Source organism: Carassius gibelio, chromosome B14 (genome assembly GCF_023724105.1).
Source record: "Carassius gibelio isolate Cgi1373 ecotype wild population from Czech Republic chromosome B14, carGib1.2-hapl.c, whole genome shotgun sequence".
Taxonomy (NCBI): domain Eukaryota; kingdom Metazoa; phylum Chordata; class Actinopteri; order Cypriniformes; family Cyprinidae; genus Carassius; species Carassius gibelio.
In genome coordinates, this window is record NC_068409.1 from 3552359 (window position 1) to 3568729 (window position 16371).

Sequence of the window (16371 nt, forward strand, 5' to 3'; positions counted from 1 at the left end):
TTCATTCAATATTCAGTGCAAATCTTGCCAAACTGAAACAAGCTTATGCCTTATGAAGTACAATGTTTTCTGCAATGCTGTAAGACAGTTTTTAATGTGTAAGAAGTTATATGCACAAAAACGAATGTTAGGACTGCAATGATCAAGATTGTCAGTTTACAGCTTTCTGAGTCCAGTAATGTTGAAATAGTGTTTCTGTTCAAATGAAGTGAAATCAAGCCCAAATCTGCTCAAAAGCTTTTCTCTCTATTAGAGAAAGCTGTTTCATTCAATATTCAGTGCAAATCTTGCCAAACTGAAACAAGCTTATGCCTTATGAAGTACAATGTTTTCTGCAATGCTGTAAGACAGTTTTTAATGTGTTAGAAGTTATATGCACAAAAACTTATGTTAGGACTTCAATGATCAAGATTGTCAGTTTACAGCTTTCTGAGTCCAGTAATGCTGAAATAGTGTTTCTGTTGAAATGAAGTGAAATCAAGCCCAAATCTGCTCAAAAGCTTTTCTCTCTATTAGATAAAGCTGTTTCATTCAGTATTCAGTGCAAATCTTGCCAAACTGAAACAAGCTTATGCCTTATGAAGTACAATGTTTTCTGCAATGCTGTAAGACAGTTTTTAATGTGTTAGAAGTTACATGCACAAAAACTTATGTTAGGACTTCAATGATCAAGATTGTCAGTTTACAGCTTTCTGAGTCCAGTAATGCTGAAATAGTGTTTCTGTTCAAATGAAGTGAAATCAAGCCCAAATCTGCTCAAAAGCTTTTCTCTCTATTAGAGAAAGCTGTTTCATTCAGTATTCAGTGCAATCTTGCCAAACTGAAACTTGCTTATGTCTTATGAAATACAATGTTTTCTGCAATGCTGTAAAACAGTTTTTAATGTGTTAGAAGTTATATACACAAAAACTAATGTTAGGACTGCAATGATCAAGATTGTCAGTTTACAGCTTTCTGAGTCCAGTAATGTTGAAATAGTGTTTCTGTTCAAATGAAGTGAAATCAAGCCCAAATCTGCTCAAAAGCTTTTCTCTCTAATAGAGAATGCGGTTTCATTGAGTATTCAGTGCAAATCTTGCCAAACTGAAACATGCTTATGTCTTATGAAATAAAATGTTTTCTGCAATGCTGTAAGACAGTTTTTAATGTGTTAGAAGTTATATGCACAAAAACTTATGTTAGGACTTCAATGATCAAGATTGTCAGTTTACAGCTTTCTGAGTCCAGTAATGCTGAAATAGTGTTTCTGTTGAAATGAAGTGAAATCAAGCCCAAATCTGCTCAAAAGCTTTTCTCTCTATTAGATAAAGCTGTTTCATTCAGTATTCAGTGCAAATCTTGCCAAACTGAAACAAGCTTATGTCTTATGAAGTACAATGTTTTCTGCAATGCTGTAAGACAGTTTTTAATGTGTTAGAAGTTATATGCACAAAAACTAATGTTAGGACTTCAATGATCAAGATTGTCAGTTTACAGCTTTCTGAGTCCAGTAATGCTGAAATAGTGTTTCTGTTGAAATGAAGTGAAATCAAGCCCAAATCTGCTCAAAAGCTTTTCTCTCTATTAGATAAAGCTGTTTCATTCAGTATTCAGTGCAAATCTTGCCAAACTGAAACAAGCTTATGCCTTATGAAGTACAATGTTATCTGCAATGCTGTAAGACAGTTTTTAATGTGTTAGAAGTTATATGCACAAAAACTAATGTTAGGACTTCAATGATCAAGATTGTCAGTTTACAGCTTTCTGAGTCCAGTAATGCTGAAATAGTGTTTCTGTTCAAATGAAGTGAAATCAAGCCCAAATCTGCTCAAAAGCTTTTCTCTCTATTAGAGAAAGCTGTTTCATTCAATATTCAGTGCAAATCTTGCCAAACTGAAACAAGCTTATGCCTTATGAAGTACAATGTTTTCTGCAATGCTGTAAGACAGTTTTTAATGTGTTAGAAGTTATATGCACAAAAACTAATGTTAGGACTGCAATGATCAAGATTGTCAGTTTACAGCTTTCTGAGTCCAGTAATGTTGAAATAGTGTTTCTGTTCAAATGAAGTGAAATCAAGCCCAAATCTGCTCAAAAGCTTTTCTCTCTATTAGAGAAAGCTGTTTCATTCAATATTCAGTGCAAATCTTGCCAAACTGAAACAAGCTTATGCCTTATGAAGTACAATGTTTTCTGCAATGCTGTAAGACAGTTTTTAATGTGTTAGAAGTTATATGCACAAAAACTTATGTTAGGACTGCAATGATCAAGATTGTCAGTTTACAGCTTTCTGAGTCCAGTAATGCTGAAATAGTGTTTCTGTTGAAATGAAGTGAAATCAAGCCCAAATCTGCTCAAAAGCTTTTCTCTCTATTAGATAAAGCTGTTTCATTCAGTATTCAGTGCAAATCTTGCCAAACTGAAACAAGCTTATGTCTTATGAAGTACAATGTTTTCTGCAATGCTGTAAGACAGTTTTTAATGTGTTAGAAGTTATATGCACAAAAACTAATGTTAGGACTTCAATGATCAAGATTGTCAGTTTACAGCTTTCTGAGTCCAGTAATGCTGAAATAGTGTTTCTGTTGAAATGAAGTGAAATCAAGCCCAAATCTGCTCAAAAGCTTTTCTCTCTATTAGATAAAGCTGTTTCATTCAGTATTCAGTGCAAATCTTGCCAAACTGAAACAAGCTTATGCCTTATGAAGTACAATGTTTTCTGCAATGCTGTAAGACAGTTTTTAATGTGTTAGAAGTTATATGCACAAAAACTTATGTTAGGACTTCAATGATCAAGATTGTCAGTTTACAGCTTTCTGAGTCCAGTAATGCTGAAATAGTGTTTCTGTTGAAATGAAGTGAAATCAAGCCCAAATCTGCTCAAAAGCTTTTCTCTCTATTAGATAAAGCTGTTTCATTCAGTATTCAGTGCAAATCTTGCCAAACTGAAACAAGCTTATGCCTTATGAAGTACAATGTTTTCTGCAATGCTGTAAGACAGTTTTTAATGTGTTAGAAGTTATATGCACAAAAACTTATGTTAGGACTTCAATGATCAAGATTGTCAGTTTACAGCTTTCTGAGTCCAGTAATGCTGAAATAGTGTTTCTGTTGAAATGAAGTGAAATCAAGCCCAAATCTGCTCAAAAGCTTTTCTCTCTATTAGAGAAAGCTGTTTCATTCAGTATTCAGTGCAAATCTTGCCAAACTGAAACATGCTTATGTCTTATGAAATAAAATATTTTCTGCAATGCTGTAAGACAGTTTTTAATGTGTTAGAAGTTATATACACAAAAACTAATGTTAGGACTGCAATGATCAAGATTGTCAGTTTACAGCTTTCTGAGTCCAGTAATGTTGAAATAGTGTTTCTGTTCAAATGAAGTGAAATGAAGCCCAAATCTGCTCAAAAGCTTTTCTCTCTATTAGAGAAAGCTGTTTCATTCAATATTCAGTTCAAATCTTGCCAAACTGAAACAAGCTTATGCCTTATGAAGTACAATGTTTTCTGCAATGCTGTAAGACAGTTTTTAATGTGTTAGAAGTTATATGCACAAAAACTAATGTTAGGACTGCAATGATCAAGATTGTCAGTTTACAGCTTTCTGAGTCCAGTAATGTTGAAATAGTGTTTCTGTTGAACTGAAGTGAAATCAAGCCCAAATCTGCTCAAAAGCTTTTCTCTCTATTAGAGAAAGCTGTTTCATTCAATATTCAGTGCAAATCTTGCCAAACTGAAACAAGCTTATGCCTTATGAAGTACAATGTTTTCTGCAATGCTGTAAGACAGTTTTTAATGTGTTAGAAGTTATATGCACAAAAACTTATGTTAGGACTTCAATGATCAAGATTGTCAGTTTACAGCTTTCTGAGTCCAGTAATGCTGAAATAGTGTTTCTGTTGAAATGAAGTGAAATCAAGCCCAAATCTGCTCAAAAGCTTTTCTCTCTATTAGATAAAGCTGTTTCATTCAGTATTCAGTGCAAATCTTGCCAAACTGAAACAAGCTTATGCCTTATGAAGTACAATGTTTTCTGCAATGCTGTAAGACAGTTTTTAATGTGTTAGAAGTTATATGCACAAAAACTAATGTTAGGACTTCAATGATCAAGATTGTCAGTTTACAGCTTTCTGAGTCCAGTAATGCTGAAATAGTGTTTCTGTTCAAATGAAGTGAAATCAAGCCCAAATCTGCTCAAAAGCATTTCTCTCTATTAGAGAAAGCTGTTTCATTCAGTATTCAGTGCAAATCTTGCCAAACTGAAACATGCTTATGTCTTATGAAATAAAATGTTTTCTGCAATGCTGTAAGACAGTTTTTAATGTGTTAGAAGTTATATACACAAAAACTAATGTTAGGACTGCAATGATCAAGATTGTCAGTTTACAGCTTTCTGAGTCCAGTAATGTTGAAATAGTGTTTCTGTTCAAATGAAGTGAAATCAAACCCAAATCTGCTCAAAAGCTTTTCTCTCTATTAGAGAAAGCTGTTTCATTCAATATTCAGTGCAAATCTTGCCAAACTGAAACAAGCTTATGCCTTATGAAGTACAATGTTTTCTGCAATGCTGTAAGACAGTTTTTAATGTGTTAGAAGTTATATGCACAAAAACTAATGTTAGGACTGCAATGATCAAGATTGTCAGTTTACAGCTTTCTGAGTCCAGTAATGTTGAAATAGTGTTTCTGTTGAACTGAAGTGAAATCAAGCCCAAATCTGCTCAAAAGCTTTTCTCTCTATTAGAGAAAGCTGTTTCATTCAATATTCAGTGCAAATCTTGCCAAACTGAAACAAGCTTATGCCTTATGAAGTACAATGTTTTCTGCAATGCTGTAAGACAGTTTTTAATGTGTTAGAAGTTATATGCACAAAAACTTATGTTAGGACTTCAATGATCAAGATTGTCAGTTTACAGCTTTCTGAGTCCAGTAATGCTGAAATAGTGTTTCTGTTGAAATGAAGTGAAATCAAGCCCAAATCTGCTCAAAAGCTTTTCTCTCTATTAGATAAAGCTGTTTCATTCAGTATTCAGTGCAAATCTTGCCAAACTGAAACAAGCTTATGCCTTATGAAGTACAATGTTTTCTGCAATGCTGTAAGACAGTTTTTAATGTGTTAGAAGTTACATGCACAAAAACTTATGTTAGGACTTCAATGATCAAGATTGTCAGTTTACAGCTTTCTGAGTCCAGTAATGCTGAAATAGTGTTTCTGTTCAAATGAAGTGAAATCAAGCCCAAATCTGCTCAAAAGCTTTTCTCTCTATTAGAGAAAGCTGTTTCATTCAGTATTCAGTGCAATCTTGCCAAACTGAAACTTGCTTATGTCTTATGAAATACAATGTTTTCTGCAATGCTGTAAAACAGTTTTTAATGTGTTAGAAGTTATATACACAAAAACTAATGTTAGGACTGCAATGATCAAGATTGTCAGTTTACAGCTTTCTGAGTCCAGTAATGTTGAAATAGTGTTTCTGTTCAAATGAAGTGAAATCAAGCCCAAATCTGCTCAAAAGCTTTTCTCTCTAATAGAGAATGCGGTTTCATTGAGTATTCAGTGCAAATCTTGCCAAACTGAAACATGCTTATGTCTTATGAAATAAAATGTTTTCTGCAATGCTGTAAGACAGTTTTTAATGTGTTAGAAGTTATATGCACAAAAACTTATGTTAGGACTTCAATGATCAAGATTGTCAGTTTACAGCTTTCTGAGTCCAGTAATGCTGAAATAGTGTTTCTGTTGAAATGAAGTGAAATCAAGCCCAAATCTGCTCAAAAGCTTTTCTCTCTATTAGATAAAGCTGTTTCATTCAGTATTCAGTGCAAATCTTGCCAAACTGAAACAAGCTTATGTCTTATGAAGTACAATGTTTTCTGCAATGCTGTAAGACAGTTTTTAATGTGTTAGAAGTTATATGCACAAAAACTAATGTTAGGACTTCAATGATCAAGATTGTCAGTTTACAGCTTTCTGAGTCCAGTAATGCTGAAATAGTGTTTCTGTTGAAATGAAGTGAAATCAAGCCCAAATCTGCTCAAAAGCTTTTCTCTCTATTAGATAAAGCTGTTTCATTCAGTATTCAGTGCAAATCTTGCCAAACTGAAACAAGCTTATGCCTTATGAAGTACAATGTTATCTGCAATGCTGTAAGACAGTTTTTAATGTGTTAGAAGTTATATGCACAAAAACTAATGTTAGGACTTCAATGATCAAGATTGTCAGTTTACAGCTTTCTGAGTCCAGTAATGCTGAAATAGTGTTTCTGTTCAAATGAAGTGAAATCAAGCCCAAATCTGCTCAAAAGCTTTTCTCTCTATTAGAGAAAGCTGTTTCATTCAATATTCAGTGCAAATCTTGCCAAACTGAAACAAGCTTATGCCTTATGAAGTACAATGTTTTCTGCAATGCTGTAAGACAGTTTTTAATGTGTTAGAAGTTATATGCACAAAAACTAATGTTAGGACTGCAATGATCAAGATTGTCAGTTTACAGCTTTCTGAGTCCAGTAATGTTGAAATAGTGTTTCTGTTCAAATGAAGTGAAATCAAGCCCAAATCTGCTCAAAAGCTTTTCTCTCTATTAGAGAAAGCTGTTTCATTCAATATTCAGTGCAAATCTTGCCAAACTGAAACAAGCTTATGCCTTATGAAGTACAATGTTTTCTGCAATGCTGTAAGACAGTTTTTAATGTGTTAGAAGTTATATGCACAAAAACTTATGTTAGGACTGCAATGATCAAGATTGTCAGTTTACAGCTTTCTGAGTCCAGTAATGCTGAAATAGTGTTTCTGTTGAAATGAAGTGAAATCAAGCCCAAATCTGCTCAAAAGCTTTTCTCTCTATTAGATAAAGCTGTTTCATTCAGTATTCAGTGCAAATCTTGCCAAACTGAAACAAGCTTATGTCTTATGAAGTACAATGTTTTCTGCAATGCTGTAAGACAGTTTTTAATGTGTTAGAAGTTATATGCACAAAAACTAATGTTAGGACTTCAATGATCAAGATTGTCAGTTTACAGCTTTCTGAGTCCAGTAATGCTGAAATAGTGTTTCTGTTGAAATGAAGTGAAATCAAGCCCAAATCTGCTCAAAAGCTTTTCTCTCTATTAGATAAAGCTGTTTCATTCAGTATTCAGTGCAAATCTTGCCAAACTGAAACAAGCTTATGCCTTATGAAGTACAATGTTTTCTGCAATGCTGTAAGACAGTTTTTAATGTGTTAGAAGTTATATGCACAAAAACTTATGTTAGGACTTCAATGATCAAGATTGTCAGTTTACAGCTTTCTGAGTCCAGTAATGCTGAAATAGTGTTTCTGTTGAAATGAAGTGAAATCAAGCCCAAATCTGCTCAAAAGCTTTTCTCTCTATTAGATAAAGCTGTTTCATTCAGTATTCAGTGCAAATCTTGCCAAACTGAAACAAGCTTATGCCTTATGAAGTACAATGTTTTCTGCAATGCTGTAAGACAGTTTTTAATGTGTTAGAAGTTATATGCACAAAAACTTATGTTAGGACTTCAATGATCAAGATTGTCAGTTTACAGCTTTCTGAGTCCAGTAATGCTGAAATAGTGTTTCTGTTGAAATGAAGTGAAATCAAGCCCAAATCTGCTCAAAAGCTTTTCTCTCTATTAGAGAAAGCTGTTTCATTCAGTATTCAGTGCAAATCTTGCCAAACTGAAACATGCTTATGTCTTATGAAATAAAATATTTTCTGCAATGCTGTAAGACAGTTTTTAATGTGTTAGAAGTTATATACACAAAAACTAATGTTAGGACTGCAATGATCAAGATTGTCAGTTTACAGCTTTCTGAGTCCAGTAATGTTGAAATAGTGTTTCTGTTCAAATGAAGTGAAATGAAGCCCAAATCTGCTCAAAAGCTTTTCTCTCTATTAGAGAAAGCTGTTTCATTCAATATTCAGTTCAAATCTTGCCAAACTGAAACAAGCTTATGCCTTATGAAGTACAATGTTTTCTGCAATGCTGTAAGACAGTTTTTAATGTGTTAGAAGTTATATGCACAAAAACTAATGTTAGGACTGCAATGATCAAGATTGTCAGTTTACAGCTTTCTGAGTCCAGTAATGTTGAAATAGTGTTTCTGTTGAACTGAAGTGAAATCAAGCCCAAATCTGCTCAAAAGCTTTTCTCTCTATTAGAGAAAGCTGTTTCATTCAATATTCAGTGCAAATCTTGCCAAACTGAAACAAGCTTATGCCTTATGAAGTACAATGTTTTCTGCAATGCTGTAAGACAGTTTTTAATGTGTTAGAAGTTATATGCACAAAAACTTATGTTAGGACTTCAATGATCAAGATTGTCAGTTTACAGCTTTCTGAGTCCAGTAATGCTGAAATAGTGTTTCTGTTGAAATGAAGTGAAATCAAGCCCAAATCTGCTCAAAAGCTTTTCTCTCTATTAGATAAAGCTGTTTCATTCAGTATTCAGTGCAAATCTTGCCAAACTGAAACAAGCTTATGCCTTATGAAGTACAATGTTTTCTGCAATGCTGTAAGACAGTTTTTAATGTGTTAGAAGTTATATGCACAAAAACTAATGTTAGGACTTCAATGATCAAGATTGTCAGTTTACAGCTTTCTGAGTCCAGTAATGCTGAAATAGTGTTTCTGTTCAAATGAAGTGAAATCAAGCCCAAATCTGCTCAAAAGCATTTCTCTCTATTAGAGAAAGCTGTTTCATTCAGTATTCAGTGCAAATCTTGCCAAACTGAAACATGCTTATGTCTTATGAAATAAAATGTTTTCTGCAATGCTGTAAGACAGTTTTTAATGTGTTAGAAGTTATATACACAAAAACTAATGTTAGGACTGCAATGATCAAGATTGTCAGTTTACAGCTTTCTGAGTCCAGTAATGTTGAAATAGTGTTTCTGTTCAAATGAAGTGAAATCAAACCCAAATCTGCTCAAAAGCTTTTCTCTCTATTAGAGAAAGCTGTTTCATTCAATATTCAGTGCAAATCTTGCCAAACTGAAACAAGCTTATGCCTTATGAAGTACAATGTTTTCTGCAATGCTGTAAGACAGTTTTTAATGTGTTAGAAGTTATATGCACAAAAACTAATGTTAGGACTGCAATGATCAAGATTGTCAGTTTACAGCTTTCTGAGTCCAGTAATGTTGAAATAGTGTTTCTGTTGAACTGAAGTGAAATCAAGCCCAAATCTGCTCAAAAGCTTTTCTCTCTATTAGAGAAAGCTGTTTCATTCAATATTCAGTGCAAATCTTGCCAAACTGAAACAAGCTTATGCCTTATGAAGTACAATGTTTTCTGCAATGCTGTAAGACAGTTTTTAATGTGTTAGAAGTTATATGCACAAAAACTTATGTTAGGACTTCAATGATCAAGATTGTCAGTTTACAGCTTTCTGAGTCCAGTAATGCTGAAATAGTGTTTCTGTTGAAATGAAGTGAAATCAAGCCCAAATCTGCTCAAAAGCTTTTCTCTCTATTAGATAAAGCTGTTTCATTCAGTATTCAGTGCAAATCTTGCCAAACTGAAACAAGCTTATGCCTTATGAAGTACAATGTTTTCTGCAATGCTGTAAGACAGTTTTTAATGTGTTAGAAGTTACATGCACAAAAACTTATGTTAGGACTTCAATGATCAAGATTGTCAGTTTACAGCTTTCTGAGTCCAGTAATGCTGAAATAGTGTTTCTGTTCAAATGAAGTGAAATCAAGCCCAAATCTGCTCAAAAGCTTTTTCTCTCTATTAGAGAAAGCTGTTTCATTCAGTATTCAGTGCAAATCTTGCCAACCTGAAACTTGCTTATGTCTTATGAAATACAATGTTTTCTGCAATGCTGTAAAACAGTTTTTAATGTGTTAGAAGTTATATACACAAAAACTAATGTTAGGACTGCAATGATCAAGATTGTCAGTTTACAGCTTTCTGAGTCCAGTAATGTTGAAATAGTGTTTCTGTTCAAATGAAGTGAAATCAAGCCCAAATCTACTCAAAAGCTTTTCTCACTATTAGAGAAAGCTGTTTCATTCAATATTCAGTGCAAATCTTGCCAAACTGAAACAAGCTTATGCCTTATGAAGTACAATGTTTTCTGCAATGCTGTAAGACAGTTTTTAATGTGTAAGAAGTTATATGCACAAAAACTAATGTTAGGACTGCAATGATCAAGATTGTCAGTTTACAGCTTTCTGAGTCCAGTAATGTTGAAATAGTGTTTCTGTTCAAATGAAGTGAAATCAAGCCCAAATCTGCTCAAAAGCTTTTCTCTCTAATAGAGAATGCGGTTTCATTGAGTATTCAGTGCAAATCTTGCCAAACTGAAACATGCTTATGTCTTATGAAATAAAATGTTTTCTGCAATGCTGTAAGACAGTTTTTAATGTGTTAGAAGTTATATGCACAAAAACTTATGTTAGGACTTCAATGATCAAGATTGTCAGTTTACAGCTTTCTGAGTCCAGTAATGCTGAAATAGTGTTTCTGTTGAAATGAAGTGAAATCAAGCCCAAATCTGCTCAAAAGCTTTTCTCTCTATTAGATAAAGCTGTTTCATTCAGTATTCAGTGCAAATCTTGCCAAACTGAAACAAGCTTATGTCTTATGAAGTACAATGTTTTCTGCAATGCTGTAAGACAGTTTTTAATGTGTTAGAAGTTATATGCACAAAAACTAATGTTAGGACTTCAATGATCAAGATTGTCAGTTTACAGCTTTCTGAGTCCAGTAATGCTGAAATAGTGTTTCTGTTGAAATGAAGTGAAATCAAGCCCAAATCTGCTCAAAAGCTTTTCTCTCTATTAGATAAAGCTGTTTCATTCAGTATTCAGTGCAAATCTTGCCAAACTGAAACAAGCTTATGCCTTATGAAGTACAATGTTTTCTGCAATGCTGTAAGACAGTTTTTAATGTGTTAGAAGTTATATGCACAAAAACTAATGTTAGGACTTCAATGATCAAGATTGTCAGTTTACAGCTTTCTGAGTCCAGTAATGCTGAAATAGTGTTTCTGTTCAAATGAAGTGAAATCAAGCCCAAATCTGCTCAAAAGCTTTTCTCTCTATTAGAGAAAGCTGTTTCATTCAATATTCAGTGCAAATCTTGCCAAACTGAAACAAGCTTATGCCTTATGAAGTACAATGTTTTCTGCAATGCTGTAAGACAGTTTTTAATGTGTTAGAAGTTATATGCACAAAAACTAATGTTAGGACTGCAATGATCAAGATTGTCAGTTTACAGCTTTCTGAGTCCAGTAATGTTGAAATAGTGTTTCTGTTCAAATGAAGTGAAATCAAGCCCAAATCTGCTCAAAAGCTTTTCCCTCTATTAGAGAAAGCTGTTTCATTCAGTATTCAGTGCAAATCTTGCCAAACTGAAACAAGCTTAAGTCTTATGAAGTACAATGTTTTCTGCAATGCTGTAAGACAGTTTTTAATGTGTTAGAAGTTATATGCACAAAAACTAATGTTAGGACTTCAATGATCAAGATTGTCAGTTTACAGCTTTCTGAGTCCAGTAATGCTGAAATAGTGTTTCTGTTGAAATGAAGTGAAATCAAGCCCAAATCTGCTCAAAAGCTTTTCTCTCTATTAGATAAAGCTGTTTCATTCAGTATTCAGTGCAAATCTTGCCAAACTGAAACAAGCTTATGCCTTATGAAGTACAATGTTTTCTGCAATGCTGTAAGACAGTTTTTAATGTGTTAGAAGTTATATGCACAAAAACTAATGTTAGGACTTCAATGATCAAGATTGTCAGTTTACAGCTTTCTGAGTCCAGTAATGCTGAAATAGTGTTTCTGTTCAAATGAAGTGAAATCAAGCCCAAATCTGCTCAAAAGCTTTTCTCTCTATTAGAGAAAGCTGTTTCATTCAGTATTCAGTGCAAATCTTGCCAAACTGAAACATGCTTATGTCTTATGAAATACAATGTTTTCTGCAATGCTGTAAGACAGTTTTTAATGTGTTAGAAGTTATATACACAAAAACTAATGTTAGGACTGCAATGATCAAGATTGTCAGTTTACAGCTTTCTGAGTCCAGTAATGTTGAAATAGTGTTTCTGTTCAAATGAAGTGAAATCAAGCCCAAATCTGCTCAAAAGCTTTTCTCTCTATTAGAGAAAGCTGTTTCATTCAATATTCAGTGCAAATCTTGCCAAACTGAAACAAGCTTATGCCTTATGAAGTACAATGTTTTCTGCAATGCTGTAAGACAGTTTTTAATGTGTAAGAAGTTATATGCACAAAAACTAATGTTAGGACTGCAATGATCAAGATTGTCAGTTTACAGCTTTCTGAGTCCAGTAATGTTGAAATAGTGTTTCTGTTCAAATGAAGTGAAATCAAGCCCAAATCTGCTCAAAAGCTTTTCTCTCTATTAGAGAAAGCTGTTTCATTCAGTATTCAGTGCAAATCTTGCCAAACTGAAACATGCTTATGTCTTATGAAATAAAATGTTTTCTGCAATGCTGTAAGACAGTTTTTAATGTGTTAGAAGTTATATACACAAAAACTAATGTTAGGACTGCAATGATCAAGATTGTCAGTTTACAGCTTTCTGAGTCCAGTAATGCTGAAATAGTGTTTCTGTTGAAATGAAGTGAAATCAAGCCCAAATCTGCTCAAAAGCTTTTCTCTCTATTAGATAAAGCTGTTTCATTCAGTATTCAGTGCAAATCTTGCCAAACTGAAACATGCTTATGTCTTATGAAATAAAATGTTTTCTGCAATGCTGTAAGACAGTTTTTAATGTGTTAGAAGTTATATACACAAAAACTAATGTTAGGACTGCAATGATCAAGATTGTCAGTTTACAGCTTTCTGAGTCCAGTAATGTTGAAATAGTGTTTCTGTTCAAATGAAGTGAAATCAAGCCCAAATCTGCTCAAAAGCTTTTCTCACTATTAGAGAAAGCTGTTTCATTCAATATTCAGTGCAAATCTTGCCAAACTGAAACAAGCTTATGCCTTATGAAGTACAATGTTTTCTGCAATGCTGTAAGACAGTTTTTAATGTGTAAGAAGTTATATGCACAAAAACGAATGTTAGGACTGCAATGATCAAGATTGTCAGTTTACAGCTTTCTGAGTCCAGTAATGTTGAAATAGTGTTTCTGTTCAAATGAAGTGAAATCAAGCCCAAATCTGCTCAAAAGCTTTTCTCTCTATTAGAGAAAGCTGTTTCATTCAATATTCAGTGCAAATCTTGCCAAACTGAAACAAGCTTATGCCTTATGAAGTACAATGTTTTCTGCAATGCTGTAAGACAGTTTTTAATGTGTTAGAAGTTATATGCACAAAAACTTATGTTAGGACTTCAATGATCAAGATTGTCAGTTTACAGCTTTCTGAGTCCAGTAATGCTGAAATAGTGTTTCTGTTGAAATGAAGTGAAATCAAGCCCAAATCTGCTCAAAAGCTTTTCTCTCTATTAGATAAAGCTGTTTCATTCAGTATTCAGTGCAAATCTTGCCAAACTGAAACAAGCTTATGCCTTATGAAGTACAATGTTTTCTGCAATGCTGTAAGACAGTTTTTAATGTGTTAGAAGTTACATGCACAAAAACTTATGTTAGGACTTCAATGATCAAGATTGTCAGTTTACAGCTTTCTGAGTCCAGTAATGCTGAAATAGTGTTTCTGTTCAAATGAAGTGAAATCAAGCCCAAATCTGCTCAAAAGCTTTTCTCTCTATTAGAGAAAGCTGTTTCATTCAGTATTCAGTGCAATCTTGCCAAACTGAAACTTGCTTATGTCTTATGAAATACAATGTTTTCTGCAATGCTGTAAAACAGTTTTTAATGTGTTAGAAGTTATATACACAAAAACTAATGTTAGGACTGCAATGATCAAGATTGTCAGTTTACAGCTTTCTGAGTCCAGTAATGTTGAAATAGTGTTTCTGTTCAAATGAAGTGAAATCAAGCCCAAATCTGCTCAAAAGCTTTTCTCTCTATTAGAGAAAGCTGTTTCATTCAGTATTCAGTGCAAATCTTGCCAAACTGAAACAAGCTTAAGTCTTATGAAGTACAATGTTTTCTGCAATGCTGTAAGACAGTTTTTAATGTGTTAGAAGTTATATGCACAAAAACTAATGTTAGGACTTCAATGATCAAGATTGTCAGTTTACAGCTTTCTGAGTCCAGTAATGCTGAAATAGTGTTTCTGTTGAAATGAAGTGAAATCAAGCCCAAATCTGCTCAAAAGCTTTTCTCTCTATTAGATAAAGCTGTTTCATTCAGTATTCAGTGCAAATCTTGCCAAACTGAAACAAGCTTATGCCTTATGAAGTACAATGTTTTCTGCAATGCTGTAAGACAGTTTTTAATGTGTTAGAAGTTATATGCACAAAAACTAATGTTAGGACTTCAATGATCAAGATTGTCAGTTTACAGCTTTCTGAGTCCAGTAATGCTGAAATAGTGTTTCTGTTCAAATGAAGTGAAATCAAGCCCAAATCTGCTCAAAAGCTTTTCTCTCTATTAGAGAAAGCTGTTTCATTCAGTATTCAGTGCAAATCTTGCCAAACTGAAACATGCTTATGTCTTATGAAATAAAATGTTTTCTGCAATGCTGTAAGACAGTTTTTAATGTGTTAGAAGTTATATACACAAAAACTAATGTTAGGACTGCAATGATCAAGATTGTCAGTTTACAGCTTTCTGAGTCCAGTAATGTTGAAATAGTGTTTCTGTTCAAATGAAGTGAAATCAAGCCCAAATCTGCTCAAAAGCTTTTCTCTCTATTAGAGAAAGCTGTTTCATTCAATATTCAGTGCAAATCTTGCCAAACTGAAACAAGCTTATGCCTTATGAAGTACAATGTTTTCTGCAATGCTGTAAGACAGTTTTTAATGTGTAAGAAGTTATATGCACAAAAACTAATGTTAGGACTGCAATGATCAAGATTGTCAGTTTACAGCTTTCTGAGTCCAGTAATGTTGAAATAGTGTTTCTGTTCAAATGAAGTGAAATCAAGCCCAAATCTGCTCAAAAGCTTTTCTCTCTATTAGAGAAAGCTGTTTCATTCAGTATTCAGTGCAAATCTTGCCAAACTGAAACATGCTTATGTCTTATGAAATAAAATGTTTTCTGCAAAGCTGTTTCATTCAGTATTCAGTGCAATCTTGCCAAACTGAAACTTGCTTATGTCTTATGAAATACAATGTTTTCTGCAATGCTGTAAAACAGTTTTTAATGTGTTAGAAGTTATATACACAAAAACTAATGTTAGGACTGCAATGATCAAGATTGTCAGTTTACAGCTTTCTGAGTCCAGTAATGTTGAAATAGTGTTTCTGTTCAAATGAAGTGAAATCAAGCCCAAATCTGCTCAAAAGCTTTTCTCTCTATTAGAGAAAGCTGTTTCATTCAGTATTCAGTGCAAATCTTGCCAAACTGAAACAAGCTTAAGTCTTATGAAGTACAATGTTTTCTGCAATGCTGTAAGACAGTTTTTAATGTGTTAGAAGTTATATGCACAAAAACTAATGTTAGGACTTCAATGATCAAGATTGTCAGTTTACAGCTTTCTGAGTCCAGTAATGCTGAAATAGTGTTTCTGTTGAAATGAAGTGAAATCAAGCCCAAATCTGCTCAAAAGCTTTTCTCTCTATTAGATAAAGCTGTTTCATTCAGTATTCAGTGCAAATCTTGCCAAACTGAAACAAGCTTATGCCTTATGAAGTACAATGTTTTCTGCAATGCTGTAAGACAGTTTTTAATGTGTTAGAAGTTATATGCACAAAAACTAATGTTAGGACTTCAATGATCAAGATTGTCAGTTTACAGCTTTCTGAGTCCAGTAATGCTGAAATAGTGTTTCTGTTCAAATGAAGTGAAATCAAGCCCAAATCTGCTCAAAAGCTTTTCTCTCTATTAGAGAAAGCTGTTTCATTCAGTATTCAGTGCAAATCTTGCCAAACTGAAACATGCTTATGTCTTATGAAATAAAATGTTTTCTGCAATGCTGTAAGACAGTTTTTAATGTGTTAGAAGTTATATACACAAAAACTAATGTTAGGACTGCAATGATCAAGATTGTCAGTTTACAGCTTTCTGAGTCCAGTAATGTTGAAATAGTGTTTCTGTTCAAATGAAGTGAAATCAAGCCCAAATCTGCTCAAAAGCTTTTCTCTCTATTAGAGAAAGCTGTTTCATTCAATATTCAGTGCAAATCTTGCCAAACTGAAACAAGCTTATGCCTTATGAAGTACAATGTTTTCTGCAATGCTGTAAGACAGTTTTTAATGTGTAAGAAGTTATATGCACAAAAACTAATGTTAGGACTGCAATGATCAAGATTGTCAGTTTACAGCTTTCTGAGTCCAGTAATGTTGAAATAGTGTTTCTGTTCAAATGAAGTGAAATCAAGCCCAAATCTGCTCAAAAGCTTTTCTCTCTAT